The following is a 27318-nucleotide window of genomic DNA, read 5'->3' as shown; positions in this document are numbered from 1 at the left end:
AGGAAAAATGAATGCCAGGGCATGCCTCTGTAATTGCTTCCTGCAACATTGAGAGATGCTTGCAAGGCAGTGGGGAGGGCACTAGCTTCCGAGTCTTGCAAAACTAGACACGAATCTCAGCTTTGCAAAGTTGGGTCAGCTCGGGCCAGATGCTCCACCATCTGTGTCTCAGTTTCCTCACCTGGAACGTGGAGGGAACGATCCACTTGACAGAAATACCAGGAGGACTAAATGGAATAACATATGAAAAGTAACTGGTACAGAATAAATTCTCAACACCCACTTCCTTCCCTATAAAAGCAGTTTTCATGGAGTAAAAGTCAGATTCGTGAAGAATTAGACAGTCGTGCACCTGGAAGATACTAAAGCCAAGGCTGACAGTGTTTAAAGCTTCTCCCTTAAAGTCCAAGCCCTCCACCACCCACCACTTTACAATGAGCTGTGTCAAGTTGACTTTACTGAGCATACGCTTTGGGCTCTAAGTCCCCTTCTCCAGGTGACACTGAGAGAAACGTGGAGTACAGAACTGGGGCTGCAACTAGGAAATGCTGGTCTGTCCAGAGAAACAGCAGGAGAGTATATCCTTGAAGGGGTGGGGGAAAAAGAGAACTCATTAGGGCTTTGAAGTTCAGGAGCATCTCCAGGGGTACAAAGCAGGAGGAAGAGCTCTCCAGGCTGAGCTGGCAGGATGCGCAGAGGACTGGGGGCAGCACCAGGACCCAGTTTCACACCCCAGTCCATCTTTCCACTGCCCTTGGCTTGTCCCCTTGTTGCTCAGATCTCATCACATCACCATCTCCCTCCCTTAAACCCCCACTGGTTCCCCATCACACATCCAAAGGTGTTTCTGATCCATGTACAGAAACCATCCCTTGCCAGCCCTTGCCTGTGTCCACCGCCTCACGTGATATCACCATCGTCTCCATCAGCTACAAAGGACAAAACCCCTTCTCTGAACCCAGGACTGGGATTTCCTCTGAGTGGTGGTGGAAGTCCTGTCGATAGATCTGATACAGAACCTGGTCACAACATTGCTAAAGGAAACCTTTGAGGTCAAAACTTTTTCCACTTTCCTTTCTTGCTGACTATGGAAACCCAGTCTTTAGCACCCCAATGAGTTCGGCTGGGCAAAGGAGGGCTGGACCTATTTTCATACTGCAAGGGTTGGCGCTTGATTTGAGAGTATTAAATTGCTTTGCACTAAAAAGTTACAGGAATTTTCAGTACAGACACCTAGAGAGAGAGACAGAAAGGAGAGGAAGAGAGAGGTCCAAGAAACGCAATGTAAAGGAGATACTTGCAGAAGGTGACAGCTGATGAGAAATTTCCTGTGATGGAAAATGCCTGATGCCCTGGTAGGAACAAAAATACCTGTGTGCTTTCATTTATCCATTCTTTACTTCACAATTATTTAATTGAGCTCGTACTGCAGATCCAGCAGAGTACAAGGTGCTATCTATACAGCTGTTTACAAGAGACATGCTATTGATCACCAGCAAGAGACAAAGAGGAAACAAGTAAACCAGTAAGTAGCGCACATCTCAGGGTGTGCTATGACAGCTACAGCTGTGGTGGCTGAGAGGACCCCTAGGTTGGAGAGGTCCAGGAAGCCATTCTGACCATGAACTAGAAACAGTTCCCTGTCTTGTGCTGTCATGTCCCTCTGCTACACCCAACTCCTCGGTGAGACCTGGCTACATACAACAGCCATGTGTCACTGGGGCTTTGGGGAACTGAGGGAAGAAGGGCAAGGCCCAGTGTGGGTTGACAAGGGTCAACAGACAAGGAGGGAAGTCCCAAGAGACAAGAAGAAAGGTTAGGCAGATGGCAGGAGAGACATCATCCCAGATAGAGTGGAGAAGGTTGACTTTTGAAAGGCAAGGACAACTAGCTTCCACTAGACATAAGCTTCAGAATGGCTGGGACTGGCTCTGGCACAGAGTAGGGGATTAATGAATATTGCTGAATGAACAAACCAGTAACTGTGGACGAGATGCCAGACACAGACCCAGCTACACTGCAGTAACAGTGAGCCCACAGCAGTCCCCAAGATCAACTTGCTCTTTCTGGTCTCATACTTGCCACTTTTACCTAGAAAGCTCCTTCCCTACATTGCCTGTCTGACATATTCCAAACTAGCCTTCCCCAAGTCACTTCTTCTATAGACCTTCTCTGACCAGAACAGCAGAGTGAATGCCACAGGTAGGAGATAATAACACACCATTTAAAGCTTTCTAAATAGTTTCAGCACCACCACTGCCTCACTGGAGCCCAGCCTGTGGGAGACAAATGGACCAGGTCAACGCCACTGACAACAGATCCCGATGTGCTGGAACCGATGAGTGAGGGGAGTCTGCAGCATCTCGAGTGTTCACCCCAAGAGTGGGCAGGTCACCCTAAACTGAGATCAGCCTCCAGGGCTAGAGAGGGAACGTACAGCCAAGACAACGTTAGGTATATGACAAACTGTTGACGTCTTCTTTCTTGGGCATGTAAGAACTTCACATTTCCAGTCCACCTTGCATCAGAGGAAGACCATGTAGTAAACCCAGGAAATGTGTAATAAAGTGATATCCACCATGTGCAGGACTAGCCCATAAAAATAATCTCTTACAAGTAATCCTTCTCAACTACCTTATTGTGAGGACCTTCGAAGATGTATCTGAAGGCAGTGGCATCAAAGAAAGAAAGATGTTTATATGCCTGAGACACTCAATGGAGGAGAACCACCCAGTCGCCTGACCAGTAATACTGTCATTCAACCTACCAGGAGCAAAATGCCAACTTTTCTAGTCTTAATACCACTGACATCTTAGAGTTTAGTTGTTACCGTAGCAGAGCCCTGCACATCCTGACTAATGTAAGAAGCACACTCTCTTGAGCATTTGTTCCATGTCAGACAATATACTAGGCACTGATTACAGATACTATCGCATTTGCTTTCACTTAATCCTCACAACTGAGATAGATTTTTGTCCCTACTTTAAGTATAAGATAATTGATGCATTAAAGGGTTAAGTGATCTGCTTAGGTCATATGGAAGGGAAGTGATGGAGGCAAGTTTAAATCCATGGTGACCTAACCAGAGAACCCAGGCTCATTCTTATAGACCAGAGGAAGATGTATTCCCCAGAAACCAAAGACCAAGACTTTCACTTACAAAGTGATGAGAGGGCATCAGGCAGATAGTGCTTCCAAAGTGGTTGGGTCTTTCCATTTGAACCCATTCCCTTACTTATTATTCTAGAAACATTAAGTGCAGTTTTTTTTTTAAACAGGTCTGTGCAGAGGCACAGAATTGACAGATACGATTCTTACCCTTACCGAGTTTGCAAAGAACAGGGAAAGACAGCCACACAAACATACATTTAAGGTGCAATGCAAAAAAACACACTTTCATGGAGATATGTTGAAGCACAAAGGAGAAATTGTTAATAAATTTTACTTAATGGTCTAATTAAGCCAATTCTCTGTTGCTTTCTAGACAAGATTTAGGAGGGCTCACATTATATATTTGGGCATCCCAGCTAATAAACCCCAAGTAAGTTCACAACAATAATTTGCCCTTAAGTCTCCTAGATCAGATCAGTCACTCACCCGTCACCTGCCTTCTCCACCCAGTGGTAGGTGGCCTGCTCAGCTGCACCTGAGCTGAGTGCTGATAGGTCCCACCCCTAAGGGTGGGGACCCACCTCCTCTTCACAGCCACTCCCAGGCACCTTGCTGCCTCCACCTGCAGAGCTCTGGTGACCACTTCAACTCGCAGCCAGTGAGCAAATGCCTTTCCCATCTAACAGTCTGCTCTCTGATACTGGGGTCCCACAGCAGCAGACCTGTGGCCCCAGTGACCACAGCCCTCTTTCCCCTGAGGAGGAGCTGGCTTAAAGTAGAGTTGAAAGCAGCTTCACACTCTTCTTTCAAGCTGCTATTTCTTTGGAACAGGCAGACCCACCTGTCAGTTCTATTCCACTCTGCCAGAATTTGTCATCCCTTATGCAAACCTCGGTGTCCCTCATGGGAACCTCAGTGTCCCTCTCTACAAGAAAGTTTCTAGGAGCAGGCCTCTGTCCTGCACCTTATCACACAAGTATGTCCGAACTCCAGAAGTCCACCTGGTCCGTGACTTTTCCATGGAGCTCCTGGGCTCCCAGCAAAGCAGGATGCATGGCCAAGGGGTTGTTTTAAGTATCCTGTGCTTTGTGTAGATCAAGAACATAGACCACATTCTCACTGGCACCATCCACCCTGTCAACTCTAGTCCAGCCACAGTCAACTGATAAAACACAGAAGCAGGAAGTATAGCATGATGACAAAAAGCAAACTAAAAACAAGTTTATACTGTACAGCACAGGGAACTATATTCAGTATCTTGCAGTAACTTATGGTGGAAAAGAATATGAAAATGAATATATGTATGTTTCCATATGACTAAAGCATTGTGCTGCATATCAGAAACTGACACCACATTGTAAACTGACTATACTTCAACTAAAAAAAAAAGCAAATAGAGGACAGAAGAAAAAAGAAAAGCAGAACAGAAAGAGTTACATACAAGTCCACGCTGCAATGTCCTACCCGTCCACCTGCTGAAGGAAGTTACATATTTGGCTCTGAGCTTCCAGAGGCCAAGAGAAAAAGGATAATCTGTTCAGATACTGGATGCTCTGTGTTCATACAATAAAAGCCAAATTGCTCAGGTAAATTACAGTCATTCCAGGTGCTTAGCTCGCACAAGAACTTCACAGGGGTACTGGTAACAGAAATCCTATATCCCATAATGAACAACGTCTGAAACAGCATCCACACAAGGGGTGCACAGCTGAGTTCATGAGACTATTTCTCATAATCATTCTCCATATAAACTGACAGCATCACCCAAACATACAGTTCAGGAAAAGCAATTCAGTGGAGCCCAATATGATATGATCTAGAGACCTGCTCTCTGTCGGTCTGGCTGGACCCAGAGATAAGTTTTAAAAGCAATTCAGGGGAGAAAATATACTTGATAAGTATTTTTTAAGCAATCCTCCCTGAATTTCCCCCCTCTCCATCAACGGATTGAGAAATGGAGTGGTAACAAGCTCCAGACGGTACAGTCTGGCAGCAGACAACACTGCCGCCTGGGTACAGCCCCCTCGCTCTCCTGCCTTCTTCATTTCTGGGTCTTCACTTTCTGGTGTGCAAGGTGGATCGGATCACTGAGGACCCTTCCAGGGGTAAAGGTTAAGGATTCCAAAGACTCAGGAAGAACTGGGAACTCTCAGGAGCCACACAGATGCAGACCCAGGCCTCCAGCCCCAGGACGGGCTACTGAGGGCCACCAAGGGGAAGAGGAGGAAGGAAAAGTCAGCTTCCCGTGGACCCACAATGTCAAACAGTCAAGCCTATGATGCTGAGTCTCACTGCGGCTCCTTTTGCTCTTTCAACAATGACATTTATCCCTCTTGGTGCAATTCCTTGGTGCCCTGACACCTGCAGAGAAGGCTCTGGACCACCACCTCTGCAGGTGTCTGTGGCAGGCCACCTGGGGAACACTTATGGTCGGAGAGACTCCCAAAAGACACTCAGGTGGATGGATGCTCACCTCATCCCATTTTAAAGAGTAAGTGGTCCCATTTAACTGCTGTCATCTCCATCATTATCATTTTGGAAGAAAACAAAAATCTCATAAACCTACCCCTACCCACACCCCAACCCCCAAATTGGGCTCAGCCTCCAGAGCACGTGTCCTGGGTTGAAGAAGACCCACTTCATTAGGGGAGGACAGGACGGTGCAGCCACAGGCCGAGCACCCGGCACTACCTCCCTGCACCGGGACAGAGAAGCTGCTTCCCTGGGCAGGTTGAGGTCAAAATGCAGCCAAGGCCCCAGATGCTCTGATGTGAGTCAAGCATAAAAAGTCAACAGAGAAATGGAAAAGTGCAGCAAGGAAATTGGATTCTGAAAATCCATTTGGGTTTGGTAATGTATAGCATATCAGCATCTGTAAGGGAAGTGAAAATAGTGCAGGACACCTACTTCAGGACACATTAAAGCGTAAATAAAGTTTATGGTGCCAATCAGAATTTTTTTTAAACATGAGCTCCTCTTTTGAAAATAAGAGAGAAATAGAATTCAATAAAAATATAAATGTGTCTGCCTCTGCATTTCTCAGATATGATCCTGTGTATTCTTGAGCAGAATTGAGTTCAGAAGAGAAACGAAAGGTTTGCTGGGCTTCTGCTATATGCCAGGCACTGTCCTGGAGCCGTGTAAGTACGTATTGATACACACATGTCTATGGTGGATGTAAGTCCAACCACCACCGCCGCCACTTGCTAAGACAGGGATAAACCAACTTTTTCTGTAAAGGGCCAGAGAGTAAAGCATTTCACCTTGCAGGTGTACTGGCTTTCTGTTTCTACCCAACAAGTCACCACAAACTTAGGGACTTAAAACAACACACACTTATTATCCCATGGTTTCTGCAGGCAAGGCCGGGCTGGTTCTCTTCTCAGGGCCTCGCAAGGCTGAAGTCAAGGTATCAGGGAAACAGTTTTCCTCTCTGGAGCCCGGGTTATCTTTCAACGTCATGTGGCATTTGACAGAATTCAGTTTCTTGTCGTTATAGGATCAAGGTCCCTGCTCTCTGGCTGGCTTTCATCCAGGGGATACTCTCAGCCCCTAAAAGCCACCCACAGTTCCTGCCACAAGCCCTCTCGTGTCTCAAATCTCTTCCTTTGGACAAAACTCCATCCTTTTTAAGGGCTCATGTGATTCAGTGAGGCCCTCTCAAGATCATCTCCTTTTTGATTAAAGTCAACCTATTTGGGACCATAATTACACCTGCAAAACCTCTTTACCTTCATCACTAACATAACCTAATCATGAGAGCAAAATCTAGTCTCTTCATAGCCCCGCCCCGAGGATGGGGATTATACAAGACATGGATACCAGGGGCTGGTCATCTCGGGGACCAATTTGGAATCCTGCCAACCACAGAAGGCCACTTAGTGTCTGTCACTGCAGCTCAGCAAAGCCACTATAGCACAGAAGCAGCCAGAAACAAACCAGAAAGATGGGCAGAGTTGTTTTCTAATAAAACTTGATTTACTGACACTGCACTTTGAACTTCCTCTGATTTTCACATGCCACAAAATAATATTCTCCTTTTGATTTACCTAACCATTTAAAAATGTAAAAAAACAACCTTCCTTGGAGGGCGGAGTAAAAATAGGTGAAGGTCCAGAATTGGCCCGCAGGCTGTATAGTTTGCTAACCTTTGCTTTGATGCTGTAAAAATTTCCAATTTTAACACAGTCACAGAGGAGTACTGTGCTTCACCATTTGAGTGTTTGATGTCATGTGCTTTTGATACCTCCTTCCTATATCTAGTTGTAGACTGTGTCTTCCTTTCCTCCAGGAGGTGGGGAGGGGGGACATGTCATCCACTGCTTTCTGAAGCTACACTCCCGGCCCGTAGGATAAAGGCTTGAGAGAAGCACAAAAGCTCCTTGGATTTAATAAGCACTTCACTGACATCATAGCATGTGTTCCTCATGGGCAAGGAGCAGTACTCCCATTTCACAGTCGAGGAAACGAAGGCCAGAGCAGGTGACAGTGTCCACACCACACAGTCAATCGGGGGCAGAGCCAAGATTCAAATCAGGAACTCCTTCCTTAGCCAGAAAGTCTGACAACCAGGGCAGATCTCACCTTCTTAGTTCATAGGGGGGGCCCAGTGCAAAACCAAAATGCAAAGCCTTTTGCTTAAAAACTAGTTAAGAAATTTCAAGATGACCATAGCAGAGGATTAAATTAAGTACAGGGCCCTTCCAAGTGCCAGGCCGGGTGTGACTAGTCAAGTCACACGCCCGTGAAGCTAGCCCTGCTCTGTGGATGCCCACGTCCTAACAATGATGCACCCCAACCCCCAAGTCATCGAGATTCCACCCTCGTGCCGACAAATGCTTTGAAGGCAGGGCAATATCTAAGTGGCTTATTAATCGTGGGCAGGCTATGGTGGGTAGGCGAGTCTTGCCCCCAGAATGAATGTAAACCAGCCTGGCCATAAATTGAATTCCTTTTTGGAATATCTAATTGAATTTGCAGAAGTGTGTGCCAAGGGGGTGTTTAAATAAGTGCACAAATATGATAAGAAGGCCTTCACACCATTATATCTAATTCAGTAAGCAAAAATAATGGCAGGGCACGTTCCAATTAGTGTTTGATTTATTTGCTTTAACAAATCCAATTAGTAGAATGTTTTATAAAGTCATCCAATGTCAAACACTCATGGACTCAACAGATAGAAACAATACTCCTAATAGGAAAAAAAATGTTTTAAAGTTCTTTGAACAGTGAATTTATTATAAATAAGATGATGTCTCTCTGATGGCTTGGCCATTCCCCAAGGACCAGGGAAACAGTGTCTGATCTGTTCATTTGGTTCTTTCTCCCAGAGACTCTGGGAGGCAACTCAGGTTAATTTGGCCCATTATAATAAATCCAGGAAGGAAAACAACAAAGGTGGAAGTTAGCAAAGGGACTTCAAGGGAGAAAAATGCACTTGCTGCTGGGTGTCTTCTAGACCAGAGACGTGTTCTGACTTCCAAGGCAGTGGAGCAGGAAAAGACAGGAGTAACAGAAACAGCAACTTTCTAGAACCTGATTCGAACACCCTCAAGCCCTTTCCAGGCTCCAGTTTCTCTCCCTGTAAAGCAGAGAATTCAAGGAGATAACTGGCCCTCGGGCACGCCCACCTTGAGTAGAGGGTGATGGGCTCTGACCAGGGAGACTCCACATCCTAGGGGTTAAAGGTGTGGCCTCTGAAGCCTGCATCTCAGCTCTGCTATTTTTTTTTTTTTTTAACTGTGTGACCTTGACCAAATTATTTAACCTCTACGTGTCTCAATTACTCCGTCTGTAAAATGAGGATAAGCATAGTCCCCATCTCCTGGGGTTGTTATGAGGACTGGGCAAATTTAATATCTGTAAAGATCTGGAACAGTGCCTGGCACACAGTAGGTGCCAAGTATTTGTTAAATGAACATTTAATCCCAGGGTACGAATTAGAAACGGGAAAGACAGCCATGCTACATGTGCTCATCGTGCATAATCCCAACAAAACATTTTAAGCAAACTCTCTGAGCTGGTCCACCACATCTTGTAAGAGTCAGCAGTGCCTAGTGTGATAAGCTATTGACACACACTGTCCATCCCAACCTCATTCACCACTTACCGCTGTGTGACCCTGGGCCGTCACCTAACCTTGAGGGTCTCCCTACGTAACACAGCAGTAAATTAAACTCTCTGGAAGGGCACTCGGATTTCTGACACCCTAGGAGATGGTGACTGTGTCCTCCATCCTGCCACCTGGCTACGCTTGCAGGGACACAAGGAGGGCCAGGTGTCCCCTGGAAATAAAAGCCTCTGTTCAGACCAGCTTCTCTGCGGGGTCTGCCGCAGGCCTCAGTCTGGCGCATCTGTATGTCGTACAAGAAGAGGACACAGTGGGACGAGGCAGGTGGATTTCCGTCTTCTCACGCATGCCAGCCCTCCCAGGCTCTGGCGTGCACACAGACAGGAGAGAGCACGGAGGACGGCCAGCTGCTCTGCCCTGGGCAACACTGCAACAGATGCTGCCGTGCACTGTGACCAGCAGGGAAGGGCCAAGGGGTCAGGGCTCAGCTTCAACCTTCCAGGAAGAGGATGAGGGGTGGCGGTGGGGAGAGCAGTCACCTCCAGTTAAAGTGAAGATGGCTCAATGTGGAGACCAGCTGGAGAGCCCACCAGCCTGAACAGAAGCCCCACCCAAGCCAGCAAGTCTGCTTCCCCTCCCAAACACCCCAGAAGCAGATTCAGGGATTCCGCTGCTCTCCCACATTTCAAGAGGGAAGGGATCATTTGGCCCCACTCCTCATTTTACAGGTGGGGAGACAGGCATAAAAAGGACAAGGCTGCAAAGAGAGGGGTGCAGAGCTGGGATGGAAGCCAGCTCTCCTGGCCCCAAGCCAGAACTCTGCCCACTCAGAAGCCAGAATAGCATCTTTCATCTTTTCTCACACAACGGCTGTGTCTTTTTCATTTTCATTTTTGAGGGAGCAATGAAAGAAAGAGATGGCCAGGGGTCATAACCCATGTCAGGGACACTTCAGATCTGCCGGGAAAGGGGAGTAAAGGCTTCTTCTCCACAGAAGGAAGGGCTGACACTGCTTTCTGGCAGGAGCTGTGTTATTTTCTGAAGGCCTTGGAAGTCTAAGCCAGCTCTCGGTGGCCTCAGGATCTTTGCACTGCCGTTTCCTCTGCCTGGAATGCTCTCGCCCTAGAGCTTCACATGGCGTCATGTGGCTGGCTCTGGGCATCTTCCACATCAAAAATCAAATGCTGCCTCTCAGAGAAGCCTCTCTGAACATTTTGTGAGAAGCAGCCTCCTTCTTCCCCCTGTTCTTCTCTGTTGTTACCATCTTGCTTCCACTCACTGGGGCTGTTGCTCATGCCCCCTGAGTAACCCTGGAATTGTTCATTTACTCACTCACTTATTTATTTTCTATCTTCCCATCACCAGGCTAAGTCTGCCAGGGCAGGAACTATGTGTCTGTGTTCTTGGCCACCGACTCCTCAGGACACGTCAAAGAGCCCAGCACTGTGATGCCTGAGAGCCTGAGGGAAACTCCATAAATGCCTCACGCACCAAGGAAGGGAGTATGGTACAGTGTCGGGAGTGCAGAACGTGGCACCAGAGGATGACGCCCGTCTTGGCTCTGGCACTTTCTTTGGGGCCTCGGGTGGGTCAGAGAAGATCTCACGCCCCCATCTCCTCATCTGTGAAGTGGGAACAATAATAACAGCAGGTGGCATTTACTGAGTGTTCGCTACGTGCTGTGCACTGTGCTGAGCCACGTCCACGAATCTCCTCATTTAATCCTCAGGGAGCCCCATGGTATTGGTACTGTTACTGCCCATTGCTTTACACACGATGAAACTGAGAACCAGCTAAATAACTTGACCCATGTTTTAGTGGGGAAGTCTGACAATGAAAACACGGAGATAAATGAAGCAGGTAAGGTACCCACCTTGGCTCGTCCCATACCCTCATACTTTGACCATGGTAAGCACTCAATAAATATATCCACGGAGGAAAGGGTATAGCTCAGTAGTAGAGCATGTGCTTAGCACACACAAGGTCTTGGGTTCAATCCCCAGTACCTCCATGTATATATTTATACACACACACACACACACACACACACACACACACACAGGTATGTGTGTATATATATATATATATATATATATATATATATATATATATATATCCATAAGGTGGATACAGAAAATGATCTTTATTGAGCAGCTATTCCTTGCCAGGCAGCAGGCCAATCATTCCACATAATCCCACATAATCCCACTTAATCATAACAGTCATCTTATGATCCAGAGATTACTCATTCTCCTTATAAAGACAAAGAAACCGAGATTTCAATGAGAAAAGAATCCAGTCCAACTTCCCTACATTTGGGATTCTTACTCTATTTCCCTTCCCCAAAGGCCATTACTCTCTGCTACATAACACTGTGCCGACAAAAGCCCCAGAAACGTTCAGGACTAGCTGACAGATACTGGTTTATGAACTCAGTTTTTATATGTATATTAACATTTAATTACATCAAGTAAAAATTCGGGTTCCATGCAGTCCATTAAACTCAATAATAGCCATCTAGCGTTACATAAATCACCAAACTGGTGACTGTGTAGATAAAATATTTACTGAGGTCTCAGTAGCATCCTAAGGGGAGGTGGTGTGAGCCCCCTCAAAACGTGAAGCTTTGGCCAGTCTGTCTGTGGTGGACAGCTGGGCTCCATCCGCCATCGCCTCTTAAATGGGCATTAAATGTGGAATGAAAGGTTTTTAAGGGCAGAGTATAAAGGAGCCTCCGCTAAGCTAAAGCTCATACTACTGGGATGCCACGACTGGGTCAGCACAATAGAAGTGTGTTCTGCGGTCTCAGAGATGACGGTGTCTCAGGTAACTGCGATCTGAGCTGTGCCAGCATGTCACCCTGTTAAATCATTAGGCTTGTACATCCTTTTTCCCAAATGTTGACACTTTGGTTCCCTGCAGAGGTAAATCTCCCAAAGACGGAGGCACCCACAAAGAGGAAGCACGCACTCGCCTAGTAATTAAGGAACTGGCCTTCGATGAACATTCCAAAAAGAGACAGCAGGGCTGTCACTAAGATTCCTAAGAACAAAAAGCAGACCCAGTACCTCAAAGCTGCCACATCTCCTCCTCATGTCCAGGACACATAAACACATTTCTCATCTTTGGAACAAGCAGTCAGCCACTTCCAACTCTGTGCACTTTTTTTTTTCTCTCAAATCTGAAAAAGCCCAACGCATAGGATCCTGTGAGTGCAGCCCTACCAGCAGGACTCCACGTCGGGCTAAAACTCCTTGGAACAGAAAGGAACGTCCAGCAAAGCCACCACTTGTTAAACCGCATCATAGCTCAGGCCCTCACAGGACAAGAGCGGCCAGTGGTCTGGAAGACTTGGATCTGCCTGGAAGAAAGGAGCCCCACGTTACAGACTTGGCTCTGCCACCAGCTGGCTGCATGACCTTGGCCAAGTAGCATTCCCTTTGAAATGAAATCTGGCAGGAAGCTCCCCCGGGTCTCTCTCAGAGCCTCACTGCCATGCCTAAGAAAACACTGGAAAAGGGGAAAGCTTCCAACAGAACTGAAAACAAGGACTCACAATAAAACTATCACTAGCATCTGGAGGAAACGGAAATGGATTTAAACATTCAACTGGCAGACCACTCTTGAGACACCCTTGTTATAATCTGGAAAAAGAAAAGTTAAACCTCACTTGCCTGGAATTCGCTACATGAGTTCCTTCCACACTGTCAATTCTCACTTTCAGAAATACATAGTTTTTTTGTTTGTTTGTTTGTTTTAACATTTTTTATTGAGTTATAGTCACTTTACATAGTTTTTAACAAGTAGGAAACCATGTCACTGGCCCTCTAATGAAGACTTGTTCCAGGCACCTGGAGTCTCTCCCTTACCATCTCCCACCTACAGTCAGAAAATAAAAACTTCGGGAAAAATAATAAAAATTATTATGGTCACAAAAAAGGAATAGAGAGGAAAACCATGAAAACTTAAGAGAAGACCACTAAAAATTATCTACTCCAGGAATCTACTCCAGGAATTACAGCAATGCTTTTAAAACATTCAGCATCCTCACAGGATGCAGAGACCCAGTCCATCGTGAAACAAGAAGAGAAAGCCACAAAGAGACTAACAGAAGATGCAAAGACATTGGAATGGGGGACAGATCTGTGGGTTAATAAAGAATTTCAGGGAGGGAAAGAATGCAAACAGCAGAATCAAAACAAACATTCATGAGAAAGATGGTGGCATCACAGTAGATTTCTCAACCCTCTGACCTCAATGTGATAGAAATAAACAAAAGGAAGCAAATGTAACAAAGAAACCATAAACGCTGAAGCTTACAGAGCTGTTGTTTTTTTTTTTTATCATGTACTTAGAGGATGCAAGACATCTTTGGGCCCACCCAAAATGCCAGCAACTTATATACCACGCAACTCTTTCTTGAGAGAATTGCACAGTCTGAGAGGAAGTGGATGGTCTTCTGGAAAACCCAGTGGTGTTTGCCAGTTGGAATGTCAGGGGCTGTGGGAGGTAAGAATCATGGAAAAGAAAGGATGCTCGACTTCGGTGCGCTTTGTCCGTCCTGCATCTGCAGCATTTCAAGGCTGTTGTTTCCCCCTCTAACCCACTGTCCCCAGAGAACCTGCAGCCTTCTGTCATCCGGGGCAGCCCACTGACTGAAAGGCTGAGAGCCGGGAGGCAGAATGAAAGGGGTGAGAAGTGGCAGAATGGTTTTTCAGAAGAGGACCAAAAGCAGCCACAAAATCATGAGGACTGTGTAATTCTCCCCCACGGCTGACACCCTGGTGCCAGGGGGAAGAGTACCCGGCTTGTGAACCACCAGCAGCAAGTGCATGAACACTTCCCTGAGGGGCAGCTGGCGGTGGAGAGCTCTTCCATGCCTAGGGTGCTGGCCGTTAGCAGTGCACCTCCACCAACACAGAGAAAAGCAAAACCACATCCCAATCATGCCCCACGGGGAAGACGGCGCAGCGCACGGGTGACGGGCCTCTTGGAGCCCAGGCCACGACCATGTGACCTCAGACAAGCCACTCCACCTTTCAGAGTTTCAATTTCCTCATCTGTAAGAAGATAATAATATTACCATCCAATCCAGGAGTAGGTCTGAGGGCTGTGGAGCCTGAAGCTTAAACAACTTAGGGAGGGGACATTATTTAGGGGATAGACTACAAACTTAGAAAGGGGACTATTTATTTGAAATAAGGAAAGAAATCACAACAAATAATAAACTGCTAACAGCCTACAGGTACCACAAACATTGTGCAACCCAGAAAAATAATATCTTTATTAATTATCTTCCTGACAACATTTCCCCTTAACTTCCTGGCTGCATTCCCTCTGATGCTCTCTTCATGACAATAATTTTGCAATATCATTTTTGACAGAGAGACTAGAAACTTCAATATCCCCTCTAGCATGCTGATTGAAATTTGTTTACTATTAATAATGCTTTTTTAAAGTTTCCTTCAAGTTTGCAAGTCATTATTTCTATAGTGTCTTGTAAACTTTAAAATTGTGGTCCAATGAGGGGAAACCCCTCACCTTTCTCACTTAACATCAGACCTCCGGCAGGTGATGGGGGTGGGCCGTGGGGGGCAAGATCTGTAACATCCACCAACATTCAGTTACTTTCACACACAGTCTGGATTTTGCCTTGGGAAGAAAAACACTCAACAACTGTGCTAGGAAACATTGCTATTGCTTTTGTCCGCGGCTTCAGTAAAATACTATAATTCAGACTTTGGCTCGGTTTGCTAAAACATGCTGAGGCCAATCGGTATTTGAGACTCTTGTTAATTTTCCCATTCCTCTCCTCTTCTTTTCTCCCTTGCAGCTCCCTCCATGCCTCAATCACACCTTTGAACCTCTAAGTGGGGATCATAAAGCTCGTTACCTTATCCCCTTCAGTCCCCGCAGGCTGCTTGGTTGATGCAAGTTTTCACCAGAAGCCTCAGTCCACATCATGTGACACACCTCAGACCACGGTCCCCAGGATCACCTAGGAATCCCGCGGCACACTGGAGAGTCTGAAACTGTTTCGATGAGCATCCACTAGAATTTCCTTGATCTCCTCCTAGGAGCTCTCATATAGATTTCTCTCTGCAGCTTCCCAATGGCCTCGGGAGGCCCCTCAAAGCAAGCTTTAAGAAACAGAGCTCCTGGTCCTGGTTGCCAACATCTGTACACCAGGAATTTGCTAGGAAGTAGCAATGCATTTGATGGTAGAATCAATGGCAGTTTTCATATTCTCCTTTATCATTCCCTAGTTATTTTAGAAATAATAAAGGTTATGTGAGAGAGGAAAAACTCTGTTGTCTTATTGAAAACTTAGCAGAAATAATGTTGATGGAGGGTAGGCTTAAAGGAAACTCATTCCATCTACTCCCCCAGGGCGTCTATACAGTTTGCTCCAGGATCAAACCAAACAGATTGCTGAGAGCAACAGGCTGAGTCTACACATGGCTCTGAGCTGTTGAGTCCTCCCTTCACTCAGTGGGGCCGTGGTACCCACAAGAGCATCATAAGAAGCCGCCGCACAAAATAAGGATGAAATTGAGGTGGAGGGGATTACAGAACACAAAATCTTCCTTGAAATTACCCACAAAAGAAAATTTTTGCAAATCATGGTGCTGTCTCCAAAAAAAACTAATGTATTTATCTTATTTATCTCTTTGTGAATTTTGGTGTACGAACACACACACACACACACACACACCCTTATAGATTTCCCAGGGGAATTAAAAGAGACAATAAACATGTAGACGTTAGAAAAATTCTGGCACATGTTAAGAGCTAATTACATATTAGCTATCACTCCTGTTATTAGGAGTACAGTGCCTATAAAATGTATTCATAATTTAACAATCCACATTCTAACAAGTTGTAATAGTTGATCTGTAGTAAATAGTGACTATTCTGCTTACCCTAAAGTCACAGATATTCAAAATCCCTACTAGCACCCATGCATTTGACAGCACGGCATCTTTTGGTGTAATTAACATCTGACAGGTGTGTACATTACAGGGGCACCTTCCATCTATTTATTTATACACAAATCTACATATATGCATGTATATGTCAGGTTTATTAACTTTATTCTAATTGCAGAAATAATCCATTTTTACTACAAATAATTTGGAAAAATTTAAGAACACAATCCCCTCTAAATTTCTCTCTCCAAGAGTCATTGGTGTTCATATCATGATCTATGGACTTTTTCTTTTTTTTTTTTTTTTGGTGTGGGAAGGCAATTAGGTTTACTTATTTATTTATTCTTAGAGGAGGTACTGGGGATTGAACCCAGGACCTCATGCATGCTAAGCATGCATTCTACGACTTGAGCTATACCTCCCCTGATCTATGGACTTAGAGGTTTTTTTTTTTCCATTGATAGATATAGACATTTACTTTCTAAAAAACAAAATGGAACCAGAGTGAGCATAAAGCTTTACAACCTGCTTTTAAAGTGCATCACCGTATCAGGAATACATTTCACTCAACATTCTTTTAAAATCTAATTTTAATGGTTGCCATCCTATTAAGCCTATCATTTACTAAACCAAATCCCATTTTCTTATTTTTGTTGTTTTCATAATTTACTATTTTTAAAGTAAGGAGATACATCTTAGGACATAGCCACATTTATTTCCTTAGGGTAATTTTCTGGAAGTTGAATTTCCAGAAGCAAAGGGCATGCATAATTTTACATATATAGTCAAACTGCCTTTCCGAACAGCTGTTCCAAGTATACTGCTATCTGCAGTGTGTGATTGCTCACTTCTGCATCCTCACCAGTACTCAGTAGCATTGGTTTTAATCTCTTTCAGTTTAATTAGTGAAGTGCAGAGGTCCACTGTTTTCAAGTTATTCAAATACTATGGGAGGGCGAATGTTTTTCCTAAGTTCAAGCGGCCATTGGCATTCCTTCATTGACAGATTGCCTGCTTATTCTCTTCATTCATCTATGATTGTGCTATTTATCCATTCTAACTTATAAGTGCTCTTAATAGGTTAAGAACATTAACCATTTTCTATACTTTTAGTTATAAACATTCGTCTAGTTTCTTTTAACCTCTGAATTACTTTTGCCATAAGGACATTGTTGAGTATAAAGTAAAACCTATAAATCATTTCCTACTCTGGCATAACTCCCCACATAGGATACCTGACACTTTGGTATTTGATCCTGCAGAAGAAATAAATATTCACCTGTATCAGCTTTCAATTCTCTTATTAAATTATGAGTATATTTAAATCTTTAATCATCTACAAATAACTTTACTATATGATGTGGCCTCTGAATCTAAGTTTTACGTCTTAAAATACTTTTATTTTTCTAGCACGACTGCATAATCCCTCTACTCCTTAATAACTTATTATATATTAAATGCTTACTCATATACATGAGTCTATTTCTGAGCTTTCTATCTGTTCCATTGATGTATGTGCCTAAATACATCAGTACCAACACGCTGTAGTTAGTATGGATCTTGAACACGGCAATAAACAATGGTGATGTTAGGGATTAGTTCAGGAAACAGACCGCCTGCGTTTAAGTCACTGACCTACCTCTTACTGGCTAGATGGCCCTGGGAAAGTTTGCTAATGCCTCTGTGCCTTAGTTTCTTCGTTGACACTACATCCACAATAATCATCTCTTTCCCGTAGAATTGTTGTAGACATGAAAATGAGTTCATGGATATCAAGTGCTCAGAGCAATGCCTGACACACAGTGAGCCCTTAATAAAATGTTCACCATTATATCTGTTTCCTGGGGCTGCGATAGCAAAGAACCACACACCGGGTGGCTTAAACAACAGATACGTATTGTCTCACAGTCCTGGAGACCAGAAGTCAGAGATCAAGGTGTTGATAGGGTTGGGTCCTTCTGACAGCTGAGGAAGACTCTGTCCCAGGCCTCTCTCCACTTTCCGGTGGTTTGCCAGAAATCTTTGGTATTCCTTGGCTTATAGATGGCATTACTCCAACCTCTATCTTCACCTTCACATGACATTTTCTGTGTCTCTCCACACTGTTTTCTCTGTGGGCACATCTGTCTCTGTCATAATTTCCCCTTTGCATAAGGTCACCACTTATAATGGATTAGGGCCCACCTAATGACCTCATCTTCTCCTGGCTAAATCTTCAGAGACCCTATTTCCAAATAAGGTCACATTCTGAGGTCCTGATGGGTAAGATTTCAACATATATTCTTCTGGAGAACACAATTCAAGCCGTAACAGCCTTGTTCGTGTTGAACAATGGCAGCATCAGACAATTCAGTCTTAATATTGGCTTTGATGTCAACGGTGCTAATCTTTCACCGCAAATGAGGAAATTAGCTTTAGGTTTAAAAAAGCTTTAGGGTTTTGTTGTTGCTGTTGTTTTTGTAGTACAATGACTCCTCTCTCCATTTGTAGTTGACCAAAGCATTTGGTGTGCCGGGTTGCTTACTAACTTTTAAACCAGAATGGGTGTTGTATTTTATCAAGAGCTTTTCTGAGACTACCGAACTAATCCTATGGTTATCCTGTGGGGATGTATCAATGTGACATACACTATTTCATTTCCTAATGCTGAATTTTCCCTACCTGTCTAGGATAAATCCTATTGCACAGCGCCGTATTAGTCCTTTCACATACTACTGGAGTGGAATTGCGAGTTTTCGTTTTATTGCTTCGATGTGATGGTTGCATCCATCTTCATTTGGGGCACTGTCTGAGACATTCCCTTGACAGATTTCACAACCAGGATTGTTTTCACTTCTTCAGAAGAGAGATTTGCGGATCAACCCTAGGTGAACCTCTTCAATCTAATCCCATCACCGTATCTCCTAGGAACTACTCTGAAAACAAAGCAGAAGGACGGCACCTTTCCCCATTCCCAGCCTGGTACATCCTTTTGTCACTGTCAGTTCATTTCAAGGAAGGCAGGGTGATTAGCCAGCTGTGCTCAAAACCCCCTCTCTCCCTCTGAAGCCTGGCCCATTGTACATATTTGTATGAATCACCCACAAAGGTAATGCCACTGGTTCTCTACGGGTCCGTGGAGCCTTAGACGGCAGCTCAAATACCAAACATGGAATACTACTTAGCAATGAAAAGGAACAAACTGTTGACACATGCAGCAACATGGACAAGGATTAGATGCTCTAGGTGAACTGCAAGAAGGTAGAACCAAAATGCTGCATAATGCACGTCTCCATTCATCTGACATTCTGGAAGAGCCATGGAGGGACAGAGTAAAATCTATCACCCCAAGATATGTCTCTTTGGCATGAGGATTCATGGAGGCTGATTATTTTTAAGAAACAGAAGATTTGGGAAGTCTTTCTTTTTACCTCTCCCTTAGCTACCTAAAGACCTGAGATAAAGGTCTTATTCCTAGGCAGCCCTGTGACCAGAGACATCTGCAAAGAACAGGGGTAAAGTGTGATGGGGAAACTCGGCTGGGCCTAGAGAACAGAGTCTGCTCAGTGTCCCATTGTCTCCACGTGGCCCAGCAAACTTTTTTTTAGCAAACATTTGCTTTTCCATCTCCATGTGAATTGCCTTCCTCCCCTTTGACTCAAACCACTATCCCCCAAGTCCATTTTTCCTTCAGCTGAAGGTAGTCTTTCAGGCGAGGGCTTCAGCCATTTTGGCGAGTGACTCGGTTTTCCTGGGTCTCCCCTGCATATATGTTACTAAGCTTTTGTTTGATTTTCTCCTGTTAATGTTAGTTTCATCCTTAGAGCAGTCAGAAGAACCTGGAAGAGTAAAGGATTTATCTTCTTCCTTAACAGTCTAAATTATAGGAAGCACAAATGGATCAGGGGTTACTGGGAGAAAAAAATATATTAATAATATTTAAGGAGTTATTCACTTAGAAGGGTATAAGTGAAACAAAACTGGCTCCAAGGGGATCATTATGAAAGCCAGTGATGAAGGGTCATTATGTTACTCTATGGTACATGTTTGAGGTCTTATAAAACATACACTTAAAAAAAAAAAAAAAAAAAGCACATGGGACCAAATCTGTGTGAGGCAGGGGCTTGGGAAACATGGTCTTGGGGCACCCTTTCTGACTTTTAGCCCTTAGCCCTCCCTCAATGGCCTACTTCACGAGCGTGCTACCCACTGAGTTAATAAGCCAAGAGAAGGGGAGGAAAAGAGGGAAGCAATTGAGGAAACAAAGGCAAACCTTGGCCCGTCCAAGCAAAATGGCTATGCTGATGATTTTGTTAAAGCCAAGAGAAAACCATTCCCAGGATTACAGTTTTTGCCATTTTAGGGCCTCTCTGGGAGTTCAACTGCAATGCTCAATATGCTTCAAAATCTGAGCTTCTGTTAAAAAGTTGACAGCATGGCTGAGAGGTACCCTCCACCCCCCACCCCCACCCCGGGATGCACTTAGCGCCTCTCAGACCTGGCCCAGCCACGGTTAAGACCTGTGGGTCTCTCCCCCGACAGCAGGTCTCTGAGCTCGAAGGCTCTCTGCAAGCTGCCTTCCTGGTGTGTTCTTTCACCTCCCATTTCCAATTTCAATTTCTTTCTTCCTTCCAGGTTCCTCCCCAAGGCCTGGCTGCTCCCCAGCCTAGGCAGGCTGCCCAGGGAGTGATACGGCTGCATACTCAGGGTGGGGGCCAGACCCACCCGTGTGCTCTGCTCCGCGCAGGACCGCGCAGCTGTGTCAGTGGGTCCCCATGATGTTTCAGCAGGGGAGGCAGCTGCCTGAAGCGTACTCCTCCCCATGTGTCTGCAGCTTTACTGCAGGAGACAGACAAATTGCTGTTGTTTTTTAAAAGCCATTTCCCTCACTGGGAGCGACTTGTTACCAAAGGAAAATCTCAGAAAAGTTAAACAGTTAACCAGTGAAATCACATGGCTTCTGGCCTTCCCATCAATCCAGAACAGAGAGGCAACGAAGAACGGAGAGGCAACGAAGTACGGAGAGGAACGAAGCTAACAAGCTAATGTTTGGTGCTAGTTGTGGTGGGTGGGTGGGAACGGTTAATGCTCCCCTTCATCCTCCCTGAGGGTGGGGAAACTGCACATCTGACTGGTAAGCCGGCCACGGGGCTACTTTTCACTAGCGGGCAGAGTCCCGTGTCTCAGACGTGCAGCTCTCTACCTCTGCCCACCTGAGAGCAGACACAAGTCCTCCGCCCTGCTCTTCCCTGTCCTACTGCCCAGTTCATTCCGCCTCCCAGTTCAGGTGCAGTAAGCTCACCTGGGCAGGGTCCAGCACCATCATTCTCTCTCTCTCCTGGGGACCAGCAGTGAGAATTAAGCCATTGTCACCCACACATGCCCCAGGGCAAGTGGTGAGTCAGGACAGAGCTCTGGTGACAATGTTGAGTTCTACCTGAGCCCTTTGCTCCTGGAAAGCAGCTAGCGGAAATAAGTCCACCTCCTTCCTTCTGTATTCAGGGATCTATTTAGTACAAAGACCCACCCCCTGCCCACGTGGCTTAGATAAGGCTTGGGAAGTCCCCTCTGCATACCTGTGACAAAGCCAAACATAGATCCCACAAATTCCCATTCTCTGCCAGAGATATGATCAGCTGAACTGTTTATATCTACTGATCAATCTGGACAAAATACCCACAAGCTTGCTTCTTTCCTCCCACTGGGCCTTTCCAAGGATCGACTGATGGCAAAGAAAAATATTTCCTGCTCGTTTAAGGGATCAGGCCACCTGCTCACCCTGCCTACCACAACCATTCTGTCCACTGCAATAGTCCTTCTCCTTGGACTACAAATGTCCCCCTGGATAAACCCCTTACTACTGTCCAACTTCCAGGCTTTTTTCTTTGACACTGTCCTCAGAGGGAAGGAAGATGAACCCTAACTCCCACTTGAGACTTCAAGCTTGTAAGACATGCTGCAGTGAGGGGTCAGAGAGCGCCTGCTCGGATTAAAGGAACTGGTACTTGCTTCCAGGTTTGTGTGCGTGTCTTCTGTGGGGGTCCTTGGTAGGACCCCAAAGCATGCCTCAACGGCATACTGATCATTTTGAATTAAGTTACTCAAGAAATGACCAATGCAAGAGGTACACTCTGACCCTCCTCTCTCCATCTCCTTGAAAGCAGGAAATAAATCTCTCATGTGAAAGGTACCTTTCCTGCATCTAGAAAGGACACCCTTATCACCAGAAATAGGAAATTCAGGCCAAGAAGCCTATATAAACAAGCCTTGTTACTTCTTTAATTTACTACCCCAAACCCTAACTCTGTTTACATTCTTCACTAAGTACCCAAAACCTAAGTTTCTTTGTCCTGTCGGTTTCTCCCAAATTTATTGTTTCTTTGTCTAAAAAGTGTAAAAGCTGCGTGCTTTGGCCACTTCTTAGGTCTCATTCCTACGAGAGCTCCATGTGCATGAATTGCAACTTGTTTCCTTTTCTCCTCTGAATCTGTCTCGTGTTGATTTTATCATTAGTTCAACCATAAGAGCTCAAAAGGGATTGAGAGGGAAATTTCCCCCTTTCCGACAACTCCACCAGGTAGACCTCCAAGGCAAGGTGAGCAAGAAGAATCTGAACTCTGTCTGTCTCCCCCTTCTGTTCTCTTTCTGCTCAACCCCAAGGGAGGCCCTCTCCTCTCATGCCACACCACCCACCCTGAACAGTAAAGCAGATTTCGCAAGGCAAGGCACATGAGCTGCTCCCATCTCTCAGGGACCGAGGGGGTGACACCAGGAGACAAAGCAGGCACACGAAAGCTGATGTTTCTCCATGCATAAAACAAAATGCTTCCAGAGACACGTTCTCCTCTGTGAGCTGCAGGGGTACCCACCATCCTTCCAGCCCCTTCAGCTAGGGTCTCCCCAAGAAAGACATCAAAGGATACCCTCTGATTTGGCCAAGCAGCTTGAAATTTAAACAGCACCTATCTTAAGAAACACAACTGCTGGTTGGGGGAGAGGGGGTTGTGTGGGAAAGCTATGTGACTGAGGGTGGCTAGACTCTGCTAGCTGAGATCCCTCTGAGGACTGAACCTTGATCTCCAGACATACGACAATGGAATTATGAGACCAGGGCTCAAAGGCATGAGAGTTACGGCTGGTCTGTGGGGCCACAGCGGAGATCAGCAGCTACAAAAAATCAAGACCGGGGGGGCCAAGTTTTGAACTTTTTGATAAACAGGGGTTATATGTGACTCCGATCTGGTTAGAAATAGATTCAAATCCATGAAACATTTTGCAGTGCACACCATGTGCCAATCCCTGCGCTAAGTGTTTTTACCAACATTATCTCATTAAATCCCACCCCACAACCAAAAATGAGTAAATAAAATCATTTGATTTAAAGTTACAGAGCCTTAATACTAAAATAGGTCAGGAAGACCTTAGAATTGCCACCATGACATGCAGAATGCCTTCCTGGTCCACTCATCTGCAGTTATTTCTTTTTTGTTCTTTCCTTTGGTCTAGTTTAAGGGGGTCTTAAACTGCAGTGTGTATAAGAATTACTCAGCCAAACATACTATATCACAAGCACCTTCAGAGATTTTCCCAACGATAATTCTGACGATATGCAAGTCCCAATTTGTCTGTTGACTTCAGAACGCAGTGCCCACCTAGGATTCCAGCCCACTGAGTTACAGTTTATGATCATCACGTCAGGGGAGTGCAGCAAGCACAGTTACTGACAGGGCGCTCAGCATTCTGTCCTAGGTGATCAAAACCACGCGAACAGAAGCTCTCTGGGTGTCTCTGTCACTTGCAATTTAAGGATGAATAAAGTGAGCTGAGTCAGGGACAGGGAACAAAATGCAAGTGAACGGATTAACAAATGGTGGTAGATCCTTGCCATGAAGACTACTCAGCATAAAATATTCATACTCACGACGAGATGCATGACGTTCACAAACGGTAGACTTAACGGGAAAGAGTCAAGTGCAGAAGACGACATGTCGCGTTATTCCTTTTATATAAAATTGTAGACTTGGAAAAGCTATGGTATCAAATGTTGATAAGTGGTTTCCTGGGGCAGGGTGTTGGGGGACAAGACAAAGAGTGGGATGGAGTGGGGGAGGGCTTCTTGGGGTGAGGGGATGATTCTGTATCTTGATGGGATGGTGTACATCGTGACCAAAATTCACTACCCTAAAACGCTTATAGCCAGGAAACGTTATTTTAATGCATTTTTAAAAAGAGGAGGGGGAAAAAATCCCGTAGTCCTCCATACAAAAAGATTAGAGAACTCTATCCCAAACAAGATGAAGCAGTATGGTCAGAAGACTGCACAGAGCAGAATCAGACTCTTCCCTGCAGATTTCTTCCCCCACATTAGCGAAAGAAGAAGAGAAAGAAAGAAAAAAGAAAACGTGAAAGGTGCCTTTGAATCTTTCCTTTCATATCAGGGTGGTAATCAGTGCAGAGAAGTGGGTAACGAGTTATACTAAGAGTGTTTAATTAAACTGAGCAATCATTAAACTGGATTTAAGAGTGCTTGTGTTTGCAAAACAACAAAATATTTACAGACATTTTCTTCATCCCCTTCATTAGTTTCAGACTCCACAGGAAATATGGAGGTTGGGAACAGGTCCTAATGAGATCATGCAAATTTTAACTACCGAGGTTACAGTGGCAAAAAGACAGCATGGAAAAATGCTCATGAAGAAATGTTAAGAGAGGAAATCAAGGTATAAAAATGATCCTGCACTAATATAACAAGTGGTTTAAAAAAAAATTATAAGCACGGTGGAGGTGGGGAGCTCAAAATTAAAATACATTCTATCCATGATGGTACAAGGGAGGTGGGTCAGGGTATTATCTTCTCCATTTCCCAAAATTTCCTAAGTATTTTTTTCTCAAAATAAAAAACTGTTGTAGACATGCAAAGGCACACATGTTCTCAACCTCTTTGTGCCCCCTTAGATCCAGACAAAACTGGGAAGAGTTCTCTCTAGTCTCTGTGTCTGCTCTCATGCCATGGTACCCGGCACCCACTCCAATCAGGCTCTTGATGCCACCTGGACCATGAAACCACACTCACCAAGGTCACCCGTGACCTCCATTTTGCTGAATCCCAAGGTCACTTCTCAGACCTCATCAACTGGCCCTACCAGCAGTGCTGACACAGCTGAACACTCCATCCTCCCCTCTCCCCATTCCAGACACTCGGCTCTGTTGTCCCACCTCACTCCTTCTCAGCCTCCAGGCTAGGCCCTTCCCCTCCTCCTGATCTCTAGATGTTGGAGTGTTCAGGGCTCAACCCTTGAATTTCTTCCCTTCTACTTCCTCAAGGATCTCAATCCAGGCCTATGACTTAAAGTATCATCTCTACGCTGACTACTCACAATGTTACATCTTCATTCTAGACCTGTCCTCTGGACTCTTACACTTGTGTCTCTCACTGCCTCACACACACACACACACACACACACACACACACACAGAGATGTCCAACAGATATGTCAAGCCCACGTGTCCAAAGGGAATACCCTACCCCAAACCCGTTCCTCGAGTCTCTCCTGGGCCCTCAGCCCCCCTTGTAGATTTCCATAGCCTTGACTACACTGCCAGGAGTTGTTTCATGAAATTCTCTTCAGTTACACACTTGTGAGTAGAATTCTGTTTTCCTGTGGGAACACCGACTTGGATGTCACGACATCTTTAGAGAGGACAGTCCCCTCCCCTGTCACCACCCACCGCATGAGCCTCATCTCAGCCTGCCTAACCTGAGGGTCACTCAAACACTCAGCAGCATGTAATGCTTTCACATCCTTATCTTCACAGACAAGTGAAGCCTAGGCCACCCATCCCCCTCTGTCTCCTCACCTTGGAGATTCCTCAAGCATCAAGATGTCCTCAGGGCAGCTGTCTCCCACCAGCCCTCCGGCCCCAAGCTGGGAGGGTATCCCACCCTGTGGCTCCCAACACTTCACTCGTGGCTGTTTGGGGGAGGTCCCTACTGGTGGCCAATCATGGCTGCAGGAGCACCAGTCACACTGGTGGCCTGTTCATCTCCTACACCTGGGGACTATACCTGGACATCCAGAATTTAGAGGTCATTTCCAGGGATTTTTGGGTCCACAGGTATTATAAATGTGCAAAGCCACCAATGGTGCAAAAGAGAGGAGGAAGGTGTTCAGCAAACCAAAGAATACAGAGCCTATCTAAGGGCCTTCGAAAGCAATTTTTAAAGAACACTGTGTACTCAGACGATTCATGCCTGTGCATCAAGCTGGTCTCATGGTCTGTGAATTTGCCATCCCTAAGCCAAATGACATACAAAGTCTCTAAATGTGCAGAACCATGGGGCTTAATACTGAATGAAGGCTTCCTGACAAGCAGAAAATGCCTGCACACAACTTTCCAGGTGACAGATGGGTAGACGAGGCCAGCACATCAGCGTCTAGGTGACAACACACTTTCACATACCTCTTCTCAGTCCATCCCCGTAACGGTCTGAGGAGGCAAGTTCTTATTATCCCCATTTTGCTTTTGAGAAAATTGAAGCCTGGACAGGGCAGATGATTTAACAAGGTCACACAATAAGGACTTAAGAGAGCCCAAAACCCTGGCGCCGATCCCTGGTCCCCAGGTGCACTGCTCAACCAGAGGACACTGCATAGGCTGAGGGATGTCCAGGGTTCCCTTGGGCAAACAGTGTCCAACGCTGTTAACACCCCACCCATTTCAAGCTGAAGGGTGCATTCAGGTACATGCTGCGGACCCACAAAAGAATTCTCGTTAACATCACTTTAAACCCATCTTTTAATCCTTCCATTTATATTTTAATTACAGCTTGTGCTGCAAAGCCCTGGAAGATCTCTGGGGTTAAAAGAGCACGCAGCTAGCTGAGGAAGGCCGTGGTATTTGCATATAAAACAGCCTTCCATTCTGGTAACAGAAGCAGCCATGGTCTCATAAACAGGTTGTGCAGTGTTCACTAGCATCTGAGGCCACCCTTGGGGGGAACAAGTAACATGATGTCCAAAAATACACCTACAGGAGCAAAATCGGCAAGAGAAACCCAAACGTGTCCTAAACCGCATACTAGCATCTCAACCTCTGTGCCAGAATGGTTTAAGTTTAATGAAATAGCTTCGAATTACATCCGCAAGGTGAAGAAAACTGAACTCCTACAAAATAGCTGTTATGAGCAGAGAACATCCCAGCTGGTACATTGCCTGAGCTTCATCCCAA

General features: G+C 45.3%; 1 protein-coding gene across 6 annotated transcripts in view; it reads right to left on the bottom strand.

Moving 5' to 3' along the window:
• Window positions 1-27318, bottom strand: part of PTPRT (protein tyrosine phosphatase receptor type T) — a 939599-nt gene that overhangs the window by 692155 nt on the left and 220126 nt on the right. The window lies entirely within an intron of this gene.

This window comes from Camelus dromedarius, chromosome 18 (assembly GCF_036321535.1).
Source record: "Camelus dromedarius isolate mCamDro1 chromosome 18, mCamDro1.pat, whole genome shotgun sequence".
Classification (NCBI taxonomy): Eukaryota; Metazoa; Chordata; class Mammalia; order Artiodactyla; family Camelidae; genus Camelus; species Camelus dromedarius.
The sequence above is the reverse complement of the archived record's forward strand: the minus strand, read 5'-3'. Positions and strand labels throughout refer to the sequence as shown.